Source organism: Lactuca virosa, chromosome 3, assembly GCF_052849685.1.
Source record: "Lactuca virosa cultivar CGN04683 chromosome 3, Lactuca_virosa_CGN04683_v6, whole genome shotgun sequence".
NCBI classification, from domain to species: domain Eukaryota; kingdom Viridiplantae; phylum Streptophyta; class Magnoliopsida; order Asterales; family Asteraceae; genus Lactuca; species Lactuca virosa.
The window spans coordinates 436,895,434-436,902,797 of record NC_136428.1 but is presented as its reverse complement, the minus strand read 5'-3'; the positions used below and the strand labels follow the sequence as shown (position 1 = coordinate 436,902,797).

General features: G+C 34.3%; 1 long non-coding RNA gene across 1 annotated transcript; it reads right to left on the bottom strand.

Annotated features, from left to right (window-relative positions):
* Positions 1–3,980: 3,980 nt before the first annotated feature.
* LOC145167892 (uncharacterized) lies at positions 3,981–6,075 on the bottom strand. Its single transcript, XR_013741500.1, has 3 exons — positions 5,490–6,075; positions 5,247–5,315; positions 3,981–4,583 (listed from the first exon to the last, which is right to left on the bottom strand). It is a non-coding gene; the product is annotated as an uncharacterized LOC145167892 (long non-coding RNA).
* Between the last annotated feature and the right edge of the window lie 1,289 nt (positions 6,076–7,364).

Sequence of the window (7,364 nt, the reverse complement as noted above, 5' to 3'; positions counted from 1 at the left end):
GGATCAATAGCCCAAACCATATGTATCACCGATTTACACAATCAGTCTCCGTTAATTTAATTAGTCTCTTTTGATCACTAAATTAATTCCAAATTAATTTTTGATCAATACTAATTAAATAAAATGATTTATCAATTAATATATTATACTTATAATATATTAATAAATCACAAATAACCTATTTCTCAAATATCCATCCTATCAAATTGCCCTGGTGAATGCAACCTAAAAGGACCATGCTACTCTCGAGTCAAATACATACCAATTATAGTTATGGACTTAGACACCTAATCCAACAACAAGAACCCGTTCAAGATGCAAATTTCGGGACGAAATTCCCTCTAACGGGGGGGAGGGGGGGATGATGTGACAACTGGAAAATTTTGGAACAAGGAAGGTCTAAATTATAATCGTGATCAAGTGAATTCAGAACGTAATTTGTTGCAATAAAATTGTGAAAGCCAAAAGGGCATTATTTGTATAAGTAAGTATGTATATATACTTTGAAAACTATATTAGTAATAAACCCTTAAAAGTCAAAGTCAAGATAAGTCAAATAATTAGAACCAATCATAAATTACCCATTCCTTTAGAGATTTCGGCCTAGTACCCCACCACACAAGTGATTTCGGTTTGCACTAGGACCGAAATCACAAGTGATATCGGTTGGAGCATAGACGAAAATCATATGTGATTTCGGTTGGTGCATGGGACGAAATCACTTTTGATTTGGTGTGCTTCATTGTGATTTCGGTGAGAATAAAGAGAAAAGGGAGTTTGACTTTATGACTTGATGCTTCATCCTTTTCCCATGCAAATTAATACCCAATAGTATCCCATGTAATACCCAAAAGATCACAATGCAAATGTCACCTCATTTTCCTTCCTTATCTTTGGACGAAACTGTTGGATAAGGTGTCTAAGTCCATAACTATTTATGGTATGTACTTATTCAAATTCTCCACATTCGATCGTATGTTGGAAGTAGATATGAATCAAGACTGTCATGAAGTTGGTTGTAGATGTCTAAGATGTTGGACATAGCAAAGTGTTGCTACAACACTCATGAGTGCTCATAAGTTCTGAGTATTGGATTTAACCCACGCTCACTTGTGTCACTTCATAGAATTTATCTCGAGCGATCGTGAGACGGTAATATCTTATAAGTCTTCAAACCTAGGGATATGAGTTGCTGCCTATCAGTTGGTTATACATTGATTGTACGAAAACGCATTGGTAACTCGATGTTATAAAACGTTCCTTTGTGTATAATTCAACAAGTAGTAGAACAAGCATATGAGTCAAAGTTTATCTATTCCTTCTTGGATTAGAAGCGATATCTGGGCCCCTCGATGATTTTGTTGTGACCTATGTACCGGGCCCGGTCAGAACTAAATTGATGTGTTTCATTAAGTTCTATGTCAAACAAATCGGAAATCGAGAAACAAACTGTTGGACAATAAGTAAGACATTGTTCCATGTATTTGTCCGACTGTTCTCTAGAACAGAGGATTATATGATCACTTATCTTAAATGACGTATCATCATCATCTCAGTTCCGCGAGACCTTGAGAGAGCTACGATTGTTGATCGGTTCCTGACGTCATACTTGCAGTTATAGTTATTAGACTTATCCAAGTGGGAGACTATTGGATAAGGTGTCTAAGTCCATAACTATTTCTGGTATGTACTTGACCCGGTTGGCATGGTCCACTTGGGTTTCATGACATTGCAACACTTGGATAGACCAAAAATGAGAGAAAGGACACTTAAGGTTTATTAATATATTATAATTTCTAATATATTAATAATATTATTTAATTAGTATTGATCAAAGAATTAATTTGGAATTAATTAAGTGATCAAAAAGAGACTAATTCAATATACGGGGTTGATTGTGTAAATCATCTATTCTTGTATAGTGGGCTAATGATCCATGGTTTGTATGGATTGGGCTAAAACCCATAAGGTGCTCCATGGATAGTCCATGGAGGTTACAAACCCATGAATCATGGAATATGGAAAGCCATAAAAATTAGGGTTTACATGGTGTAACCCTACTTGTGTCAACTATATAAAGACCCCTTGTCTAGCAAAATTGGCACTACTACAAGCAAGTAAGAGGGCTAGCCGAATTTTGGAGTATAAGTGAACTTCTCTCAAGGTTATTCAAGTATTGTGGTGTTGTTTGAGACATTTGAGGCATCACACTTGAGGTGCTAGGCTCACAAGGTTTTCAAGGAATCCAAACAACATAAGGTATGTTCTACATCTAGAATTTATGTTTAAAAGTTCCTCATACTATGCTAGATAGATTATGAACCTTGGAAATCAAATTTGCATGTATCATAGTAAAACATAGATCCAAGGTTTCTAGGGTTGCATGTACACCATAGGAGTGTTAGAATGCTCAAAACCGTTCAGTGGTATTAGAGCCTAGGCTTGTTTATTTGATACTTGATGCAAACTTGTTGAAAAAACTCAGTTTTCTACATTCTGCAGGATGAACTCGCCGAGTCCATGGGGGGACTCGACGAGTCCATGAGTTAATTCATCTTACTCGTCGAGTAGGTTCGTGCACTCGAAGAGTAGGAGCCCCTGAATGCAGATTTTCGAGTTTTGCTGCTGGAAATGGACTACAAACATTACCTTAAACTGTTTTGGTGTTATAAAACTTGTTTTAGATGGTGTAATGGTTATGCTAATCCATTTTCAATGGCTATTATCAAAATTTTCAAGTTTTATATGGTTTAGTTATGATTCTTGAAATTGTTGATATGAACATTCATGAACTTATGAGTTTAGAAGATCATAGAAATTATTTGTAACTTGCTTGTTAGTTTAATTCTTGATCTTGATGTGTATTAACGGAATCCATAATTTGTCTTCAAGTTATGAATTACTAAAAGTCACTCTTTTAAAGTCTATTATTAAACACATAGGTTACATAAAATGAAAACTCTCTCATTTTAATAAACTATTAACTCATAAGTTATGAAAGATGAAAAGTTTTGAAAGTTACAAAACTTGCCCTCAAGTTGTGGAACATGTAAAGTCACTATAAAAACTTTAGTTCCAACCCCTATAATTTTAAAAGTTAAAATTCAACCCTTATACTTTATAATATTATAAATTAATATATATATATATATATATATATATATATATATATATATATATATATATATATATATATATATATATATATATATATATATACTACTAGGATACCCGCGCGATGTGGCGGTGGCATATAGTTCCTTACGACAAATAGTTTCCAAGCGGCGATTATTTTCATTTTTGCGTCAGATAGTACATTTAAACATTTTGGCTGAGTGTTGTGTGTCGGATAGTTATTTTTGGCGAATAATTTCTAGCTATGTACAAAGCTACGGGGGACGAATAGTTTCTTACCATTGTGTCCTTTACTGATCTAGTTTTTTGCTTTACAATTATTTTGTCGATTTGCTAATTTTTTGAGTGGTCACACTTTAACAAAACGCTACCCGTTACCAGCTATCAGTTTCCTGCTATCCGCTACCAGCTAGTTTTGCCAAACACACCCTTACTTTTGTTCTTTTTTTGAAGCCTACACGTATGTAGTCTCTTACAAAACTAAAAGGATATATATGATAAAAGTTTAAGTTATATGGTAAAGTAACTAAAAATAATCATTAAACAAAAATCAGTAGTTCTTCACCTTAAACGTTATTGGACTATGTTTTTTAAAGATCACATACTAAGTGGGAATGGTGTATCATTGGTAGAGTGGATTTGGTTCGAGGTATGAATTAGAGAAGATGTTGGAGCATTTGTCTTTAGTTTTGTAATTCGACTATATCTCTTAAATTATTGATCATAATTCACCGATACAACTTCCTTTATAAAGCTCAATTTTACATACATCATAGTCAACATAAATAGATTTGAGTTTTTAGTCGAAGCCAAAAAGATAATAACACAAATAAGACAAATAAAGGTGAGAAAAGGACAAAAATAAAATACCAGGAAAGAAATGAAGTACAAAAGTTATAGTCTTATATGCATATACAAGCTACAAAGCTGAACACAGAAATAACTTGTACTAAACAACAAATATTACAAGTTTGAAGGCACAACATCTATTCTAAACGAAATGATACTAATGACAATAACTGATCTTCAGAAATATTTCTAGCATAACTTCCATGGGTTTCCCTCATTGCCTGCATTCTTTCATTTAAATGGTCAATATTAAACTTTTTTCATCTTTTTTTAGATAATGAAAAAACCTATTGTTTTGTTATTGTCAAAATCAGAACAACATTATATCTACCCCATCATATCTGTGTGTTTTGGTTCTTTCTTTGACATCAAAGTTGACTTTTAAAAAGATTAAAACCAAATTTCATAAGATTAATTAAGAAAACCTATGTTTTAAAAATGTGTTTTGAAAGTTCCATTGACATTGCATTAGTAAAAAAAAGTTGGCTTTTGAGGAGATCAAACCCAAACTTCATACCAATAAAGGTCCATCCACTGATAAATGATCTCAAAATACCACACATCCAGATCTTGCATACCACTTCAATCTCATCATCCTCCTACAAAACATAGTGCTGTTAAATAATGTAGAAATATAACAAAATAAAAAAAAAGTTATGAAAATAGAGCAAGTCAGAACCTTTGAAAATAAAAGGCATGGAACAGTAATATCATACATAAGAAATGAGATTGTGAAAGAAATGAAATAGATTTCAAAATTTTCTGGAAATATTACACAAATACAATAAAAGTGAATAGCTATTCTTGCATTAAATTGTAAACAATATTATCATTTTTCGAAGACCAGACCTAATCGTGCCCCAACATACATTAGAGTCCTTTCGGCACCAGCTTGCAGGTAATTCTTAAATAACAACAATAAAGCAATTTCTACCCATCAAAATACTAAAGATGTGACAAAAAAAAACTAATTAATCGTTCACCAAGAAGATAAAGAACATTTTCAAGCACCCAGGATTACAATTACAGTATCTTGAACACGACACTGTATTCACATCCCTATTTCATGCGATTCAAACTTATCCATATGCAGTTTTGGCTTTTAGTAAGAGAAGTTTCCTAAAACATACTCAAATCCATTAAACCTTTTTCAAATTAATCTTTTTTTTGCAATTATGAACACTACTAAATTACCAATATACTACACATAGAAAATAGATGTCGACCCTAAAAGACAACTCAAATCTAGAAATCCATCCAACCTTTCACTTTGATAATACTTCTAGAGAGGGATTCCAAGAACATCAAGAAACTCCAGGAACTTCTCGACCCTAAAAGAAACAATTTGGAACAAAAAAAGGAATCAGTTTAATATAAGCTGAGAAATCAAACACAATCTCAAATTTTTTTACTCTGATTGATGAGAATGGTTAGAGCTCTTATTCAAACAATGACCCATAGAATCAAAAGTTGTAATTAAACTCTATTTAGTTTAAATTTCATACCCTATCCAAAATCGGAAAAAATAGGAAATTTAGGGCTTTTCTCAGTGAGAAAAGGAAAAGGAGGAGTAGCGTTAGTTGACATTTGGTTGCAGCAGTTGAGGAGAGCAGCGATGATTTATGAATGTAGGTGATTACTGCAGTGAGTGGTGGATGGTGGTATAACGGTACTGAGTATCGCCTGTTTGTGAGCCTAGATAGATATATAGGATGGAGAGAGTGAGAGAGTGTGAGCACGAGTGGTGGCGGTGGCTTAGCGGAGTGGTTGTCTGATGGCTGTTGAGGTTATCCAATGGTAGGGAGTGTGAAATTTCTTAAGAGGGGAAAGAGTTTGGTGGCTTGAAAACGACATCATGTGGTGGTACTTAATGTACAATACTTGTTTTAAGGTGGGACGGTTAGTCGGTAGGGCTTAGCAGCGACGATGGTGCTGTGACGGTCCAAGGCGGTGATGTTGTAGCTGCAAGCGACGGTGTTGTAGATACAAGCAGCGGTTAGGGTTTCCAGAGAGAGGAAGTGAGAGTGATTAGGTTTTGTAGCTACAAAGAGCTGGTTGGAGTTTCAACATTTTAGATCAAGGGAGAGAGTGGTTTCTACAAACAGTAGTATTAGTTTATATAGTGAAAGAGTAGGTTTGATTTTTTTAACCTTACATTTTGATTGGTTGATTTTCTTTCACATGGATCACCATCTTAACCATTCAAATTACATCTAAAGGCCACAATTCAACCTCCTTGTTTTTAAGACTTGGTCTTAAAACTTTTCATCTCCTTATTATGCATGCATTATAAAGTAGTATAGATATATATATATATATATATATATATATATATATATATATATATATATAAGATCAAGTCGTTTTACCTTTAGTAGGCCTCATTCACGAAGTCGGTCGATACGGGGGGTATAAGGTTGTTGCCTATAAAATGGCAACTTAATGGTTGTCCACTCTCACCCACCGCTTCCTTGAATGGTGGAGGGTCGTTAGCCGAACGGGTAGGACAAGGACTTTAAATCCTCATTAAAAGTATGATGAATGTAAAGTAACTAAATGTTTTTATAAATTCCCAATCTTAGTTACTTTAGGAAAATGTGAATAATGTGCTAACCCATGAAATTACACTTTGTACTTTGTTTAAGTCGTTAGTGGAGCGTGTGTGGTTAACCGGCACACTAACTTAGACTTAACAAGGTAGGCAAATGGTGACTTAAGGTTTATCATAGGTCGGTGGAGCGCGTGTGGTTAACCGGCACATCGATTGAGTGATAAACATTAAGAGTACCAAGTAATTTGCATGGTTACTTCACACCTTGTTTTGTGATCCTCGGCATCCCAGTCACAAAACTTGAAGGGCACACTCGAGATTGAAAGATGCCATTGAAAAAGTTCAATGAATCTCAAAGAATCTAGGAGATTCAAAAACCAATTAAAAACCTAATAATTTATTTCATTTTTCATGGTGGAAATTGATGAATCGTCATTCACCTACCTTCAAATATTTTATGGTTTGGATTACGGCATCCATCTTCTAAGTTATAAAATATTGTGTTGGTTCCTAGCCTTAATATTACATTTGGGTGTTTTACTAAGGACTATATTTATTTCTAATCTAAACTTGTCTTTCTTCTTTTCAGATGTCTTCCAACAATGCTACTTCTGGCTCAAACCCTACTGGCTCCTTCTCTCTCATGAACCTTTGTGGGAGAGTCATGTTTGAAGGATCCAACCTTGTGGATTGGATCAAGAACATTAGGATGGTCACTCGTTATAAGGACAAGGAATATGTCCTCGACAAGGAGCTTAAGGAACTCGATAAGTCATCTGCTACTCCTGAGGATATCGCTGAATACCAGGCACATGAGAGAGATGCCTCC